This window comes from Atractosteus spatula, chromosome 7 (genome assembly GCF_055471065.1).
Source record: "Atractosteus spatula isolate fAtrSpa1 chromosome 7, fAtrSpa1.hap1, whole genome shotgun sequence".
NCBI classification, from domain to species: domain Eukaryota; kingdom Metazoa; phylum Chordata; class Actinopteri; order Semionotiformes; family Lepisosteidae; genus Atractosteus; species Atractosteus spatula.
The window spans coordinates 39,565,628-39,582,984 of NC_142712.1; the positions used below are offsets into that span (position 1 = coordinate 39,565,628).

Consider the following 17,357-nt stretch of genomic DNA (forward strand, 5'->3'; position numbering starts at 1 on the left):
TTGAGTTTGCACTCAGATTAAGCAACTGGTGTTGGGCATAGAGATGAACTGTTTTGGTATCGTTGAACTGGAAAAGAAAATACGATCCAAAGAATGCAAACAGAGAACGCCCTTTCCTCACTAACGTTTCTAGTTAAAGCCACTCGAATGGCATGTGTTGTATTGAGTAGTGGTGTCACAGATGCGGATTTCTCTAATCCGTGACTACCTAATGTTGTTAATTTAGGCCTAAGCCTGTTGTGAATAACAGTCAGAAAAATTACCACATAGTGCATCTGAGTTCTTACTGGAGACAACAGGGAAACACAATACCCTGTAGTGAAGGCGCAACAGCTTTGTTGAACAGTGTGAGGCTGAGCTTCACGGAGGCTGGTAGCAGCATATGCACTGTTTCAAAGCAGTCCACCTTAAGTGCCTGTACTAATACTGCTACTGCTGTTTCATTTCAACATTATTTAACGCTGATATTCCATTCGTCGCAGCCATCCCAAAAAAGATCTGTGCTAGAACAGTCCTTGGTCAGTTTTGACCTAATGGAGCAGTAGTTAAGCCTCTGAACTCATGACCTGGGATTCATAGGCTTCACCTGCCCATGCAGTTGTTGCTGCTTGAGCCGCATACTTTATCCCAAAATCTAATCCAGGGAAAATGGAATAAAAGGGTACAAGCATAGCCTGGGGGTAAACCTCCAATGGACTAGAGTCCCTTCATACAGAAACTGGGATTAGTGTGAGCTAGATGGCTCATAAAGGGCTTAAGGGTTGAATACTGGTAAAATGAAGAGAGGAAACGATCAGAGTTTAGGTCATGGGACCTGTGTCTAGATTTCGATCACCTGCAACAGGAAAGCCTCTCTTCACCAGGGGAGACATAGCCGCATGTCAGCAGCGAGGCCAGTATCTCAACTTCCTGTTTCCTGTGTTGGCAGGGCTCATCGCAGCAGCTGTGCTGTCTGTGTGCTCTGAGTCGCACAGGCGCAGCAACCAGAGCAATCTGTTGCATCACAGAGGAACGAGCCAGGGTGATGGGATAGAGGTGGGCACTTGCTAGAACCTGAGGCCACAGCCAAACATACGCCAGAAAAGCTCCTCGAGCCGAGCTGTCCCTCAACACTCACGAATTAAAGAATTAGGAAGAATGTGTCGTTTAAATAATGATAACAGGAGGAAGCATGTGCTTGTACTTTGAGCGAGATTATGTGTGAACTGTCTGGAATTGTGAAAACATCTGCTGCTGGTTTTAAGAGCTGTGAAAATTCAGGACTTGGCCATGACACACCATGAAGTAAAAGAGCCTTCACCTTAATCAAGGAAAGCGAAATGGAAGTGAAGTTTTATACACTACGTAGTCCATATTCATTGTGTCATATATGAACTATCTATACACTTGACATCCAAAATATTAAGAACCCCCAGTCAAACAGACTGTCTCAGTCAGTCCATGCATAGTTCACCTGAAGATTGTGACACAGACCACCACCAACTAGCTCGGCCAACAGAACACCCGGATCTCAATCCTACTGGACCCTGGTGGATCACCAGCTCAGATGATCCCACAGGAAGAGGATCCCACAGTCCAGCCAGAGAGAGTCTGGACAGGGTGTTTCACAGCCTGGTGGCACACCCACCCAATCCTGTACACAAGCTCTTCTTGCTGCTAGCTAGGACACAGCACACTATTTGGAGGTTGTTGTAAAAGTTTCTCTGCGTGAGTTTGTCTTTGACAAAATACACTAACCACAAACCTATAACTCTTTGTTTCCACTAGAAGAAACCTCCCGAGGGCAAGAGTGCAAAAACCCTCGCAGACTACAAATCCCAACGCAATGGAAAAGTTAATGAAATGTGTAAAGGGCAGTAGAGAGACGCAATTTTGCTTTTCCCCTCCTCTTTTTTTTTTATTGCTGACGAAGGGTAACTTTAATTAACTGTTCGAATCAGTCCTCCACCATTTCAAACGCACCTATAAGGGGGCGGCGCTGCTCTAAACTCGACGGATAGGGCGAAGAAGTACACTCGAAACGCAGCCCTGACGAGAGGAGTGAAATTTGGGCAAACAGAGACACCTGCTGGTGAACCACGGACCCACAGCCTGTTCGGCAAATAATATAAAACGAATACTAAAATTAAACATGATCGTTACGTCTGGGGTTCAGCGTAATGTTAGCAAAGAGCTGACACTGGCTGCGAAGAGCTTATTTTAGTTTCCCTGATACATAAAGCATCACATTCAGTTTCTTAATGAGAAGGCACACATTAATCAGTTAATGAAAGCATTTATGAAATTCCACCATTCAAATGCATTAGTGAAAATCTAAGTTATATGCTCACACAAACACAAGGAAGGGATTCAGCTAATTAAGTATCTAGCAGGTGTTTCAATAGTGATAGTTGCCTTTAACGTTTTTTCCAAGTGCTTCTATATGAATGACTCGTCAGAAAGTCCACAAAGGAGAGGAGCCATTCCGCCCATGTACTGTAACTTAATAGGCTTTTCAGTAGATGATGCAAAGGGCTCATCCAGTGTTTCCTGAAAGAAGCCAGGGTACCAGCTTTCATATCATGGAAGGGTACCCTGTTCCATGCTCCCACAACCCTTTGTGTAGAAAATGCCCCGAGTTCTCAGTTTTCAGTTCACTTCCCCTTAGTTTCCCTTTGTGTCCTCTTTTTCATGTTTTGTGTTTTAGGTTGATCAGTGCCTTTAATGGTGCTGAATTCTTGAACCAGGTCCCTACATAGTCTTCTCTCAGCCATGTGATCTTCACCCTAATCAAAAGATCATTTTCAGTAGGGACACTTTCCCTGCACCTTTCAGTTAATAATGAAGATAAATTATAATACATGTATTCCTACATTGAAAATAAAAATGGAATATTTTGGCTATTCCTCTGGTCATAGGAATAACTCCAAAATAAACAGTGTGCAATTAAGTCCTCAATTTAATCAAGACATTTCATTAATGAGAAGAAAACATGTTAGGGAGAGCCTTAATCCTGGGGCTGATTATTTTCCAGCTGATCAATGACTTCCCAATGTCGGGGCCCCTGATGCACAAGAATGCCAAAGCAGCTAGTGCTCTGTGGTACCTCTCTTTATGTGACACCCTGCAGCAGTGTGAAGGCAGCTCAGAGTCTGTCCAGAGGAGCTCCAAGGAATGGGTTTGCTGTAACTGTTCTAGAGGAACAGTCTGAACATATGCCATATGACTGTCAGTACTTAATATTCCTTGAATGGACAGGCAGATCCAGGCGAGCAAAGTTTTAAGACAGATCAACGTATTAAGCATCCTCCAGTCCTGCCTGATTCATGTAAGTTTCCGGCATGAGGAGATGGTTTCTTTCCAAACTTGTGCACCTAGTTTCGCAACATGTGACGCGACACGTACTTGCCCAAGCATTGTCCTGTGGTACGCGCACTGCATCGCGTAACAGAGACACCTGCTGGTGACAATCGGCAATGCACCCAAGTATCTGCTGTAGTTCTTGGCCCGTGATGAACGAGAATAAAAACGCTGTTCTGTAATCGTGACCCTGCACTGTTAATCGCTACCTGCACAATAATTAATTTTATTCGTGGTTAATAACATCAGTGTTAGACACTGTCCTCGAACAAAAACAATAATGCCAAATCATAATGTGCCTTTTTCTTTGTATTTGTGTCCATAAATGTGCTGATGAAATACACAGGCTTCCGGGTTAGCGCGACGCCTGACCCAAGACACTTTCTGATATTGAATGGCTCGGTGGATGGAAGATTGCTGCAAATTACACAAGACTAAATTATTCCATCATTACAATCATCGCTTTTTTTGTTTGCATGGACTGGAGATGCCCTTTATTTTCCAAAATAGTTTTCATGCCCCGCTAGATATGACTTGGTTTTTCTTACAGTGCCAGACACAGGTCACAAAACGAGCGACAGAAAGAGTCGGTGGAAAAAAAGGGGGTGACGCACAGATGACACGCAATAACCTCTACGCATTGCTCTCACGTCACGTCACGCCGTACGTGCGCGTCAGCGCCTGTGACAGACAGCGGCGGATTCCAGGGAGGCAGGCGAAACGGGTTTGGGGGAGAGAGTGTGGGAGACATACACACACAGACGGGGAAGGAGGGAGAGCAAAACTTCGGGATAAGAGGAAAAAAAAGTTTCGCCTCGCCTGAAAGCGGACCAGCGAAGGGCAGCCCGAGACCGGAACCGGTGCCTGGGCTCGAATTGGGAAGTAGCGGCGTGGGAAAACCTTTGCGTGGGGAACGAGAGAGGGGGAGAGAGTTGGGGGGATTATCTACGAGTTGCGGGAGCGGTGGGGATGATGAATAGGAGGAATCGCATGGAGTGATGTTATTGGTGATTCCCGAAGAATCAAAACGGAACAGACGCCGGGACGCAAGGAAATAAAAACCGAGAAATCGGCGATCCGAGGGCACCAGTCTGCGGGCAGGTAGGAGCCAAACACTGGTTTTTAATATAAAAAGACCCACTCCTTTCTGGCGAAGGCTGTCTGTCGCCTGTGGCTCACTCAGGCAGGGAAACGGAGCCGGGAATGGGAATTGGCTACAGCTGACCACTGCCCTGTCAGGGTTACCCAATATTCCCGGCCGCCAGGAGCCCCTCGGACAGGAAGAGAAGTCTGGAGGGGTTGCATACAGCTCAAGGAACAGGGAAATAGGGGGTAAGGGGCGCAAGGTTTGTTCTGACAGAAAAAAAACAAAATGTAGGGGCTTGAGTTGAAGACTTAGACTCAGTCAAGCCAGACAAAGTCGTTTTGTTTCGCTCCCAGCGGCAGAAACCTCTCGTGTCACGGGCGGCACTACGGTTAAGTCTGACTTCTCACACACTGCAGTGGATGAAAGGCGTCTTTAAAAACCGTTCTGTTCTTGAAAGTCTGGAAAACATCTGCTGACAGAGTAAAAAAAAAAAACATACTAGCCTGCGTATATTTTTCGAACTCGCCAGTGAGTAAGCGCTGTTCCCAAACTTGAGAAACCAGAGTGAGTTGGCTAACCGGCATTGAAACATTTCTGAACTGTGTATAAACCTTGTAATTCATATTCTAATCAAGGAGGATCTGCTACGCAGCCGAATGTGGGAAAGGGGGGTTCAGAATAGAGTATGATATCGTTCTGCATTTTTAAAATGCATTAAAAATCACCTAATGTCCGGCAGCACAATTGCCATCACACTAAAGCGCATCCCTGGAATGCAGACGCAGGTCCATATAGTGGCGGGTACAGTATGTACTACAGGCATGCAGCTGGCAGTTACAGCCGTGTCTAGTTGAGGGACCTTTTTTTAATCAATCCCTCTAATTTACATACACACGTGTAAATTAATACACGTCTTTTAGCAGAACTGCATGTACTGTAAGTGCAATCAGAGAAGTCCCACATGCTATGAGAGTCGAACGTGCACACCACCAGTCTTGGTGGAGAAAGGTTTTCTTTCTTCCAGGGGTCCGTGAACCCCTCACTGAATACCCCAGTGCCGTAGAGGGTTGTCAGGTGGTGGGGTTAGTGGATCATTCCTCTCAGATCATCTGTCTTATCTTACTATAGTGCCGTCTGTTATTAAACCTGCCCTAGTAACTTGCGCCTTTTAACGAGGGTTCAATCCAAAAACAAGTCTTCTGGATCAGGTTGTGATTTGTGTGATATCCAAATGCATCTGAATAACCTAAATATACTGAATATTCTTGCATTTAGGGACAGTAGCCATTGTAATCCTGAAATACTGTGCTTGACTAAACTGTATTGTTTAAACAGAAAAGGCTTGTGAACACAAAATCATGTAATTATGTATTCATGTCAGCATCGTGGATCACTGGAACATTCACAGGAGAATGAACTAATGAACTAAGCCACGAAGTTCAAGGAAGAAAACTGATTCGTTGGTTTGTGTGCATAAAGGGCTCAGTCTTTTTTACGTATGTCATTGGCAGAGCTTCCTTGTAATAGCAAAGGTAAGGGATTGTCTCAGGTGTGATGAAGTAATCTAGGTAAGAGGTTCAGGATTGGTGACACAGTGGTTAGCATAGCTGCCTCGCAGTGCTAAGGCCCTGGGTTCAGTTCCTGGGGTGCTATCAGTGTGGAGTTTGTATGTTCTCCCCGTGTTTGTGTGGCTTTCCTCCTGGTTTCCTCCCTCACTCCGAAGACATACTGGTAGGTTAATCGACTTCTGGGAGAACTGGCCCTGGTGTGAGTGTGTTTGTGTTTGCCCTGTGATGAACGGGTGTCCAGTCCAAGGTGTACCCTGCCTTGAGTCCGTTGCTTGCTGAGATAGGCTGCGGCTCCTCCTACGACCCCGTACTGGCTGAAGTGGTGAGAAAAGGGATGAATAGAAGAGGTTGAGGATCCAGATTCTCTGGTAGAGAGGCGCAGTTTCATCCCCCCCCCCAGTGATGACTTTGCTTTAGGCTAAGTTTGCCTATTCATTTTAGTCCTTTGTACATCAGAGCTCCATGCACTCTGACAGAAAGCAATGGCTAACCACACACACCATTGTGCTGCTTCACAATTTAATTCACAATTTAAAGGGCACCCTTTCCAATCAGTTGTGCACCTGTAAGAAAGGAGTTCACAGTTCAGGAAGAATATGGGGCATGTGCCGCGTACTGCATTGATTTCACATCTTGAATCAAACTTTCCTCTCCTGTTTTTGCCAAACTGAGTAGCAACTCTGTTGCTTTCTTGTATGGGACTGGGCCAGGGGAAAGGAAGTCAGGTGCCCATCCTGTCTTCCTGTGCTAGACTAGAGCTGCAAGATGTGTTGAAAGGCGATTCGACCATGTGTTGTGAATGTTCTGCCAGCACAAGCAGGGAGGGTCTGTCTAAAACGGTGACACTTTCTCCTAACCCTGCAGTGCCACAGCTTTTCCTGGTGTTCCTTCCCGGATGGATCTGAACTCCTGATGGATCAGTGAAGCACATTATTGCAGTGGTGTCTACTCTTGATGCTGGACAACCTTTAATCCAGTTTGTCTAGTAGGTCGCCCTAAGTTACCTATTCCCAAAAAAACGTAAGGTACCAAGTTAGGTATTTTAACTTTTAAATGTAATTAATACACCTCATTTGGTCTATGTTGCATGAAGGGTTTTCAGATTTGTGTTTCCTGTGATTTCTAAACTGTTTAATTTTACCTCTTACTATCTTAATTTCTTAGTTGTTCCATTTCGTTGGACTTTAGTAATTTAATGGTCACCTATAAAACCACGTGACAGATCTCAAATATCCACTAAAGGACTATCCAAGTCCTGAGCCTTTGCAGTAGTTTCTCTCCCTGTTGCGTCTGCCTCCTTCTAGCGGGATCTGAGTAAAAGTGTGCAAAAGCAGATAATCAGCTTTGTCATCTGTGCATTTGAGATGCGTAGTTTTAACCATTTAAATATGAATGCAATGTTCTGATAGGAAGCTTTTAATAGGATGTGTTTTAAACCCGTCTAGGACATTTATCTGTGTGCAGGTCCTGAGTGCTTTCACTCCCGTCCCAACAGTACTGCATGCTGGAAGAACGAAAGAGGAATATGAGCAAAACTAGTGCCCCTTTTCTCTAAATTAAACCGATTTGAAATTGAAAGTAGTGAAAGAAAGCATTGTCATGGTGAAGCTGAACGTTCCCTGCTTTCGTTATTGGTCTACAATGAGAAAAAGAAGCCATGTTCAGAGACGCTGTGCACAAGCGCTGCGATTGACACTTTAACTCCACTCTTCAGTTGATCGAGTCAGATGAGTTGTGACCCGCTGCCCCCTGTCAAAACTGAGAGTGCTGCAGCTTTGGATGACCAGAGCTGGGGTAAACCTTTGGTGACTGTCCGGACGGGATGCCTCTCCAAAGATTTTTTTTTCTCCTCAAGTGCAAACTAGGCAGCTAGGCTCTGGCTGAAGTGTCTCTTCAGCGCGCTAAAATCTTCTCCTTCTCCTTCACTGCTTTGTCTTTTGGTAGATCTGGGGACCTCTCGAATTTTAGTTCTTGTCTTCCTCTTACTTTTAGGAAAAGGGGAAGTAAAGCTTGTCCCGGACCCCCACTAAAACCAGCCCCAGTCGATGGCGGGAGACGGGTCAGGTGAGGGCAGGACAGAGGAGCCGGCGACGAAGCGCGCGCTTGTGAAAGTTTGTGCGAGGGACGCGCCGCGCTGCGAGACGGCTGACTCATTCATTCTCACTTTTGAGAAATCAAAGGGGATAGTTTGTGTCACTGACTTTTGTTCTCCTGGTATTTAACGTCTTTCCTGTGTCATAGTCACTTGATGCTGTGTCTGAGTCATTCTGTCAGTGTTTTTGGTCCCAGACCGCTGTTCTGCGTAATCAGTTTCTTAACTCAGTCCACTAACTCCTCCTCCCCCTCCTACGTCCAACTTTTTCCACACAGCATTAATTATTTTAACTTACAGCACCTTTGCTCTTTCCTCACTAGTTTAAAATAAAGCATGGTGGCGACTGCTTGATTATCAGTGTAAAGTATTGCAGTTTCAAACCAAACAAAATGACACACTACTGGTCCGATCGGAGACCTTCAGTGAAGGACCAGACCCTCCAGGGGCTGGAGCTGGCAACTCCAGAGCCCAGCCGGTCCTGGAGGGGCTCAAGGAGGCGAAACCCTGCGGGCGGCTCGGACCCCCTGTGCTGACCCTCCGAGGGTGGCCTTCTCTGACTGTTCGTGCTCGTGATTTCCCGCAAGAGCCTGATGGCTTCTGCCTTCGCGGGTGGAAGTGATTCATGGTGTGAAGTGGTGTTCGCTGTCAGGCAGTCACTGGAATAGCCCGCTGCCTTTTCGCAAGTCCGCCACGCGAAGGCGCTTGTGCCGTTATCTCCCTGTTTTCGTGCCCGTGCCATGTGTTTCCTGTGTCTTGCTGCTGCTTGCCCTTCGCTGTGTGGTCATGTGTTTTCCCATGATTCCGCAGTGCTGTGCTCTGCTCTCAGCGAATTACGCACAGGCGTCTGAGCTCTTACTCTTCAGACCACATCCCTGAAGTTGACAAAGAGTTTGGAAAGGTTGCGTTGGTTATGTGTGCATGTGTAATAAAAAGACACCCAGACTAATTTAAAGAGGCTCTGGAAATTTGAATTGATTGGGGAAAAAATACAGATGAAGTTGTGGTCCTTGACCTAGATTGCACCTGTATTTCAGGAATTTGACACTGTTTTTACTATTTGATTCCCATACCTGAATTACAAAAGTACGCCGCTCTACCCCCTACTTTCAGAGCTTAATGACTTCCACAGCCTGACAAACTACTTAACCTCCCGGTCTTCTTGCAGATCTGCATAACCAAATCAAACCTAATGCTGTACAGAGCAGTATGTGAGTGGCAGCAGGAGGCAGGCAGTCCTGTTCCCTGCGCTGCCTTCGGTACAGTTGCTTCCTAGAAAGATCCGTCGTGGTTCAGACTTGCCTCTTGGGGAACTTGTCGTGCCTGTTCTAGGAATCCCTGTCCGTGCGCGACGGTACCTGTCTGAGAGAGGATGATTCATCCCACAGGGGGTGTGGCCGAGCTGTCAGCAAGGGCAAAGCAACTGTATGACTGTTCTCGTGTTGTGCAGTCGTATTTGTATAGTTGTGTAGTTGGCCCATGCAGGCCAGACGTTGCATGGCAGTGAGGGCTGACTTTGTTATATCAACACTCACACCCACATACGCTGTATTTCCTAGCCCTGCAGCTTCACTCAGATGCTCTTTAGAAAGGTCTTTCTGCCAGGGAGACTCATGGTCCTGTGCTAACGGAGTTTCAATTCTAGTAGTGTGGAACAGACCATGAGCATGGTTTAGCCTGGTTCATGTTATTGAGCAGAAAATCTGAACTGAAAGATTCTGCTCTCTGACATTGTGTTTAGTAAACTGTATTTGTAGTTGGCAGTTGAATATACATTTAAAAACTCTATTCAGCTGAGCAAACAACACCCAGTCACTGAAAGGTTGCCCATGTGTGCTGGTTTAATTTAGCAAGTGGAAACATGTCTGCATAGTGGAGATTTACAGTTTTCAGGGTTCTGTGCATATTCTGTGTTCCCTTTAGGTTAAACTGAGCTGTCCCAGGTTGAGCGAGAGAAGATGTTTAATGCAAGCAGTTCACTGAACAATAAATAGCCATGCTATACTTAAATCCTACAGAGAAATGTGCCACTTGAATCTGATTTCAGCAAGAACGTAGAAATGTCAGGTGTATAACTATAATAAATCAAGTATATTGGAAGAATACTTTCATTTAAATGATAAATAAAGACAGTAAATACAAATCATACATTTGAGGGCAAAATGTTCAAATCTGAGATGTCTGTGCGATGATAAGGTGCTAGATTTGTTGCAGTTTTAAGGAGTGCAGAGCGTGTTCCTTCCACATTATTGCTTCTAAACTTAGCGTGCTTTCTTGTCCGACCTGCTTGCTGAAATAGCAGCGTCAAAGCGCTGATGCAACCTTCCTGACACCGGGTCAGGACCTGGGTAGGGTCCAGCCTGGGCAGAGGATGTCAGTGCGAAACAGCGTGATGACTGCAGGCATAGCTCTCTCTTGCTTGTGCCCTCCAGTGAGTCTCCTTTACTGAACACGTTTTCTTCCACCCCGTCTTTCTTTTTCTTTCTATAATGGGAGGTCGCTGCTTCTTACTTGATTATATTTGGAATGGCTGTGTTCTGACACGCGACTGCCCAGAAATGACTCCCATGCCGCTTGAGGGAGAAGGGGTGGGGGCGTGCTCGTCTCTGACACGCACAGCTGGGGGCCCGGCAGGACGTCCCTCATCTCATGTGTTGCGGGCTCTGCAGCGCCAGAGGGGAGAGTTAGCGCTGTCTGGAGGGATGGAGCGCCTCTCACTCATGTTGCAGAAAGCCTTGTCATGTCCCAGTAGTCTTGTGTTTGCCAGGAAGCAGAGAAATCCTGACTGAAAAACCCTCTTGCCTGCAGCAGTCTGCCAGCCAGCAACCAGTTATCGGCCAGACTGAGAGAGGTCTCTTTAATACTCTCAAACACTTCATGCTGAAGACGTTCTTTCTTCACATGCAAGTCGTCTCCAGAATCTGATGCCCCGGTGATCGTCGAGGAATAGCTTTCTCCGTGGATCTGCAAAGGCTTCATCCAGATCTCTCCAGTATGAGCTGTCTTCTTCGGATCAGTGTGAATCATTTCTCACAGGAGCCCCTGCTAGAAGAAGGGCAGGATTATAATGGAGACACATGAAACCAGATAACCTAGAGAGTTTTGGTAAACTGAAGTTGTTGTGACAGTTTAATGAGTTGTGTATAGTAAACAAATGCAGAGGGCTGCTTATGTAAAAAGGAGTTCTGCCTCAACAACGGAAATTACAGAAAGAAGTGACTTTTGCTTTTGTGGACTGAGTTAGAGAAAATGCTACAGAACTCCGGAAAAACTCGAGTGTTGCTCATGCTTTTGCCTGTTGCTCAGCTGTAAACTGTTAAATCTGAAACTTGATTTATGCAAGACATAGAGCCTCAGTCACCTTCGTTAAGAGCAGTGTAATGAGCTGCTCGTTTAGAACTCTCCAGCGTTTGTCTTCTCCATCTCCACAGTGAGCGACAGCAAGGCCAGCCGTGCTTCAGGCGGGCCCCCCTACTGTACCCCCCCCCCCCCAAACCCAGGGGAGGAGATCCGAGGGAAAGAATGTTCAGCTCACAAAACTGTTTGTCCATGGCCGTCTTATTTTAGGAACAGGGGGATCTGCTGTCTCTCACCTCTCCCCCAGAGCCCATCAGTCCTGTTAGTATGCGTGTGATGCAAACCCTCAATACCACATCCCCCCCAGCCCACAGCCAGTTGTTGCCATCCTGTGAGTACGAGTGCGCGGCTCCGTCTGTCCAGGCACATGGTTTCTCTCCTCCAAGCATGCTCACTGCCAGCGGGGTCATCACATGCAGTAGGGGAACCATCAGAAGGCCCACACTGAAGCAAAACAACACAGCGCAGTTTAATACGAGCTAGACTAAGCGTTCTCTGTTGTTTTGGCTGTTGCCGAGATGTGACAGTCTCGGCATTTCAATTTTGGGGCGTGGAGCCCTTTTCGTGTTTATGCTGGGTGCTCGTCTAGCTGCAGTCCTGCACGATGTTCTTCCTGTGCACCGCTTGGTTTGAAGCAGTATTGCACCTTTGAAGTAGTTAGCTTGCTGATAGACGGGGGAACGGCCTGTTATGTGGGCCCTGGAGAATGAATGTACAGTATTATCCTAACAGCAAGACTTACATTCCGTTATTTGTGAAGAACAAGTTTGAGCAATTAGGCTCTTCACATGTCCATATTCCCCTGCAGATCTTCAAAGCCTCTGATAATCTAGGTTCTCCTCTTTTATAGACTGCATAATCCATTTGGAAGCCCTGTAGAGGAAGCAGTGTTTTAAGATCACTTGAGGTAGATTGGAGCTCCTTAAAGACATACCTCAGGATGTCTTTACATATTTACAGAGCTTTTAAAATTGCTACCCTGAGATTTTGTTTATAGTACTTCATGTGCTGGTGCTAGGTTACTGCCTGACCTTTAACTCTGGGCTGACCTTTCTGGTCCCATTCATCCTCAACAAATAGATCATCTTGAAAAAAGTGCCCCGAGACAATATAGGGATTTAGTTCTTACAGTTACAGATCTTTAATACTTAATAATACCCCTTTAATACTAGACAGTAGAAAAGGTACACACTGGCTATATTCATAAACTATTTTGTCATGTTAATTCTACCACTGTTTTTTAAATAGAAAATACATACCCTAATTTTACAAAACATTTAAATGTCTTTCAGTAAATGTTAAATTGGTATGCTGAAAGATTTCTAACTTCTTGTTTTTTTTGTAGTCTTGTTTTCACATATAGAAAAAAAACACTAATTAAGCATGCCAGTAAAAGTTTTATGACTGTGGCCCAGTGAATGCATGCTGTTTTAGCCTCTCTGGCTAAATTCTTGTCTGTGCTTTCCTGACACTTTTCAGCATGCAGGAAGATATAAAGGTTTATTCCATGCTGAAAAGAAAAGACACAGTGCTAGGTTACTGTGTTCCAACAGTGTTTTTGGCTGTGGAGGAGGTAGAGATTATTTGTGTGTGTTGGTGTACATAAGGCTTCTTTGGAAATCCAGGTGGGGGCTGCACATTGGTAGTGGTGGAGGGGAGTCCCCATTACCTGTAAAGCGCTTTGAGTGGAGTGTCCAGAAAAGCGCTATATAAGTGTAAGCAATTATTATTATTATTATTACCTATGGCAAATGAACCTAAAGGTGGGTGCGGCCTGCAGGCTTGTGTGAAAGGTTGTCTTACTTTTTAAAGCGCTATCTTCTTGGCACTGGAAACCATCCTTGAGCTGAAGGATAGCCACAATAAGGACCTAAAGCAAGAACATGCCTCGCCAATGACCCCCGCCCCCCCATTCTCGCCAGCCCTGGGGGACTTGCAAGCAAAAAAGTATCTTAAGAATTACTGGAGTTCCTTGGTTATATAATTATTAAGTTATTTTATTAGTGAGAGCGCTATTTGGGCCTAGGTGCTGGTGTTTTAACCTGTTGAATGTAAAGCCTCGTGAAAATCAGTACAAACACTGAAAGGAACCTGAATGCCCTGCTAATATACTGTACAGAACAATTCCTTCATGCTTTTCTTGTGGAGAAGGACCGCAGATGGACTGTTCGTCAGAGGAGTGCAGTCTTGAGCAATGCTTCGAGACAAACCCCCCTGATGGACATCTGCAAATGTGAGGTACGGTGTTGTATTAGTTGTGTACAACAGTCCAACTGAAGGAGTCCTCCCAGCGTGATGGTCTAGTCGCTACAGAACTCCATTTGTAGTGACTGATGGCAGGCTAAATGCAGTGCACTACATTGCAGGCAAATTCGGAAAGCTCACCCTCTGCTTGCAAGCTCGTCCTGGCTGGGCAACATTCCAGCAGGACTGTACTTGTCCTCGTGCTGCTTGTGTCATGATGGCTTCCTTGTGTGATGAGGATGTGATACACGTGTCGTGGATACCCTGCCAGTCAGACATGAGCCCTATCGGACGTTTGTGGGATGAGCTGTTATGGTCGGAGACCTGGGGACAGGTACAGGCTTGTCTAGGCTCTACAAGAAGAATGGGACAGAATCCCACAAGGCAGCATGACAGCGTGTGGGAGGTAAAGCATGCAAGTTCAGCTCGTATCGCTTCCAGAGGTGGCCACAGGTTTCTAGCCTGTCGATTTCACAGTAGACTTCTTGTTGATTAGTCCTGTTGATGATGCTTTACAGCCCCATAAAAAGCATTGACATCTGTCCAATAAGTTGACAGTTTGTCTGCTGCAAAAACATTTCCCACTTTCTTTTCTTTGATTCGTTGAATTTCCAATTCAATTCAAACTACTTTTTCCATTCCTAAGGACTGCAATTTGTGTGGTAAGCAGTGCACGATGCAACAGATTCCAAATACAACTGGTAAAAAAACATGGAATCACAACATTTGTAAGAAAAAAAATAAAAGCTGCAAAAGGTCCATAAAATAATCATGGCAGAGTGCACGTGCATTGCAAGGACTCTATGCTATACTGCAAAATAAAATAATCACTTCGTTAGGTATTTAAGAAAGTATTAAAGTACATGTATATAGAGGGGGCAGAGATCACATTGATAAAACTCATTGTTTGCAAGCCGGATGGCCTCTGGAACAAAGCAGAATTTTCCTCTGTGCGTCGTGCACTGTGGACAGCGAAACCGTCTTCCTGAAGGCAAAAGTTCAAAAGACTGACGAAGAATAGAAGAGTCTCCAATGTTGATGTAGGCCTGCCTCTAGAGCTAATGGACAAAATTAGGTTCATATTTTGAAGGTGTTTTGTCTTTTTGACTGAATATGTGAACCAGCAGATAAAAGAAAAAGTTAATTGTTTTTGATAAAAGAGCTTTTAAATGTTGATAGAATTATTCTTTGGTCTCCAAAGGAACAACGGCATCGGTGTTCTAAGTGAACTTGAGTTTATTGAAAAACACAGTGCCCAGATATTTGTAACTGTGAGCTCACCATGGATTGTTCTGCAGTATATTTGCCTGAATAATAGGTTGTGCAATACAATTACCATAAAGCAAAAAGAAAATAGATGGGAATCCTGTTATTCAAAATTTTGCATTCTTGGAAAAAGTCTGGTATGAATTACGTAGAGCTAGGATTTCTGGTTAGCTTCGGTTGTGGATGGCTGTAATCCAACTGGCATTCTAGATCACTTTAAATCAGGGTTGTCCACTCCTTGTCCTGCAGGGCTAGTGTGTCTGCAGGTTTTCTAGTTCTGCTTAGAGAAGTAGCAGCACCTGAGGGACTGGGAGAAGCTATTAGTGCTCCAGTTAAACCAGCTGATTGGGTTTGAGAGCTGAGCTGGAAGGAGAATCCACAACTGTGCTGGCCCTCAAGGGACCAAGATCTGACAGCCCTGCTTTACATCATCTTGGGACATGTGAGAGAGGGTGACATTGATCTAATGGTGTTGTGTTTTCACTTGTAAATCTGTTAATGGTTTAAAGGACCTTACACAGTTCAGCACATGAGTGATCAGAGCTTGAAAGAGATTAGATTTAGGGGTGACATTACAGGATAAAGCATATAATATGGGCTCTGTATTAGTTCATTAGGAAATAATAGTATTTTGGCTCTGAAGGCGGAGCCTTTTTAGAATGGCATTACCCATCCTTTACTAAAGTACACGTTCCACTTGTCTGCTCCAGTTTTTACTGTCTTTCAGGAACAACCAGGAAGCAGTGTCATTGTAGGCTCAAGTCAGTCCTCCCAGCATGCAGACAACTGTTTTTTTGCTTATTTGATTTATTCATTCAATGTCATTCCTTGGTTACTGGTATACAATTGGCTTCTCAAAGTCGCATTCATTGGTTAATATACATGCATGATCATTTTCACAGTTTTGGACCTGTCTGAAGTATTGTCCGACTGAACAGACAGAAGGCAAAAGAGGATAGTTGGAGTTTTGCTTGCTTTGTGTGCGCTGGTTCCAAGAAGTATTCACACAAAGCTGCTGTAACTTACATCCGGTCGAGTGGAGTAGGAGTCACGGGCAGAGGACAGCAGAAGCGTTGACATAACAAAATACTGGATTTTGACAGGATGCTCCCTCCGTCTTTCTGCGCTCCAAGAATTCCTCCGCAGAGGCAGGCAGGAGCAGCTGCAACTGAGTCTCGAATCGAATCGGAGCGCCGTCAAGGACGTGTCCTGAGTCGCCATGGGAACTGCCCCGTACCTCCCATCTTGCATAATCCAGGCTGACAGGCTTGCTGGGGCTAAATCTGGAGATTAGCATGGATGTCATCATCTTCCTTGAAATCATCTGCCAGTGTATGATCTCTGTCTGATCGTAACATCAGGGGTTTTTCTTGCCCAACATGAAGCAGCTACAGAATGGGGTAAAATGTTATACTTTCGGCACTATTCGACTTTCACACTAGAGGCCAGACCTGATGCAAAAGAAGAAATGCCTAAAGTTACTGATTTACAGTCACTAATAACTGTGTTTTTTGTAATGTAGAATTTCACTTTTTTATGTCATCTATGGTTGGATCCTTTGCAAACAACTCCAGATTCTCCTAAATGTATTTTTAAAAAGGCGTGCGCTGACCCTAGTGATTGTTCAGCTCTTAGATGCGGCACAAAGAAATCTCCCGAACAGATCACACTTTTGTTTTTTTCCATTCCACCCCCCCAGCATTGCCTTTCGTCTTGCGGGCTATGTGAACGGCACAGATCCAAGCTGCAGGGTCCATTTGTGTCAGTGCAGCTCTGCTTGTGTGCTCTTCTGGTGCCTGTGCTAGTTATAGGGGCTGTGCTCGTGCACTGGGAAGCGTCCGCCTTTGGAAGTGCTCCGGCTGATAGTTGAGAAACCGAACAGCAGGGAGCCATCAAGAAAGCAAGCTAAGAGCCTGTGCGCTGCAGTTGTGTATGGAGTGCTGAACAAAGTCACACTGCAAGAGTGCATCCATTTGCTATTCCTACCATTTAGGCGTGTCTTTACTTTCATGGTCGTGTTTTCTGCTGCCACATAACTGAATATTCTTACTGCTAACATTGTATGATCCACTACTCATTTGGCTGTAAAAGGACGGGTGTTGTTCACTATGCTTGGTACATCCTGGACTTGAAACAGAGTGATCACTTCACTTTAACCATGAACTGTAAATGGGTATTGTTTCTTTAACTGTGCTTCCAAGTGGTACTAAAGTTCTTCTGAATGAACTGATTAAGACAGGGTGTCAAAGCTTGCAGTCTAAGACTGTAGATATGTCTGTGTGAGCCCTCCGGCTTCGGTCTCGGTCCTTTCTGTTGGACTTATTCCTTTCACTCCCTGTCTGCCTGGAGTCTGTGACCCTGTTATGCCACTCCTGCCGTCCCCTGACAGCTCCCTCCCTCTTAC

At 45.3% G+C, this 17,357-nt stretch overlaps 1 protein-coding gene across 2 annotated transcripts in view; it reads left to right on the forward strand.

Annotated features, from left to right (window-relative positions):
• Window positions 1-4,049: 4,049 nt before the first annotated feature.
• Window positions 4,050-17,357, forward strand: part of ppardb (peroxisome proliferator-activated receptor delta b) — a 31,696-nt gene continuing 18,388 nt past the window's right edge. For both annotated transcript variants that reach the window (XM_088921676.1, XM_088921675.1), the window contains exon 1: window positions 4,050-4,440. The gene's annotated coding sequence lies outside the window, so the exon portion shown is untranslated. The remainder of the gene's footprint in view (window positions 4,441-17,357) is intronic.